This window comes from Cariama cristata, unplaced genomic scaffold, assembly GCF_000690535.1.
Source record: "Cariama cristata isolate BGI_N322 unplaced genomic scaffold, ASM69053v1 scaffold19836, whole genome shotgun sequence".
In the NCBI taxonomy this organism is placed as follows: domain Eukaryota; kingdom Metazoa; phylum Chordata; class Aves; order Cariamiformes; family Cariamidae; genus Cariama; species Cariama cristata.
In genome coordinates, this window is record NW_009620605.1 from 34,757 (window position 1) to 36,431 (window position 1,675).

Here is a 1,675-nt window from a genome sequence, read left to right on the forward strand (position 1 = left end):
CCTGGTGACTGGCAAATTGGGTTGTTTGTTAAAGTTGCCTCAACAGGAGCATGTTAAAAGACCTTTTTTTTCCCCCAAAACTTGGCTCTGAAAAACCTTTTATATAAGATGACTGCTCTTTGTCTCTTGCCTTTATGCTTAGACTCAGCATAAGACTTAAACGGTGGACAAGAAGAAGGGGTGAGGAGAACCCCTTGCAAGAAAGGGGTGTTGTCTTTGGTTGTAGTTTTTCAGGAAAGGAGCTAGATGTTTAGCTAATATTTGACAAAAGTAATAGGCTGGATGACTGGGAGGTTTCCTGAATCACAAAATGAATAATCAACCTGGAACTGAGGAATTAAGAACCTTTAAATAGTAAAAGATATCCTTGGAAAGATTAATGTTTTTAATGAACTAAACATATGCTTTTAATGAACAAATGCAAATTTCCCCCACTTCTAACTGCTAATGACTGTTCTATAAGATGCAGTTATAAATTCATAGTTCATCATCCTATTTCTTTATTTCACTCTTTAGAAAGCAAGATCTGATATTGTGGGTTATGTTAATGGTTGGAAGCATTCACCACTTTAGCATCTGGCACAGTATTTTTTTAAAAAAATCTGTCCTTTTCCCTGTAGATTTTGTTTGTTTCCTGGTGAAAACCTTCCCAAATCTTTTGGGGTGGTGTGGAAAGCCAGTTGTTACTTACACATGTGATTAATAACTGGGCTTTAATTTTTTCCAGAGCTATCGTGTAAATGGAAGCTGCTCTGCTGAGAAGATGCTCAAGAGCTGAGAGCCATCTTGCAAACCCACGCTCTTAGGAAAGTACACCTTTGCTTTCTGGCTTTAGGAGGCCCCTTCCAATCTTGCATCCATGAGTTGTCTGGTCCAGTTTTCCCCTCTTGGACAGCCCTTCTACATAAGGTTGGTTCCAAACCTGCCAGGTACCTTCACTGCCTTCGCTACTCCTCTAAGCCAAAGTATCGCATACAGCTGTGAGACGTGAGATGTTGCTCCTTGCTGTGGTGCTTGAGGGTCGCCTTGCACAACGGCCATCTCCTTTCTTTACTGGGTTGGAGAAACGTGAGGGAGAAGGCGTTTGCGCTGCATTCGTATGCAAAGGGCCTATGCTCCCTGCCAAGGAAGGGGCTGCCTCTTCTATGAAATGGCTTTGTGATTGCAAAGTCCTACTTTGTGGGGGAAATCCTACTTGTTTATGCAGCTAATCCCCAGTGAAGTCAACAAGGTTTTGTAGGCAGGAAAATGGATTTTAGTCATTAAATGCTGACGTAGCTGTAAAATGGGAATTGCAGTATTGGCCTCCACGGTGATGCACCTTGAGTCTGACCGCAGAAAACGGTGTGGTAAGTGTGGGGCAGTGTCTCTGTGGTGCTTCTGTAGCGGAGGGGATTGGGCAACTCCAGAAGGTATCGGGAAAGCTCTTTCTGGGACTGTACCTACCTCTTGCATGACAGCGTGTTGGAGACAACACTCTTCCTACAACACTCTTCCTTGTTTAAGTCTTGCCATGCTTTTAACCTTCAGATATAGATACTCAGAGGAAAAACCTAGCTTCTTCTAACCAAATTAGCTCTGTGTTTTCATCTGCCATTATGTTAATGCAATGCAAAGCTCAGCAGATGGCACAAAGTAAATTATGCTGGGGAGGTGCGGGGGGGGTGGGGTGGAG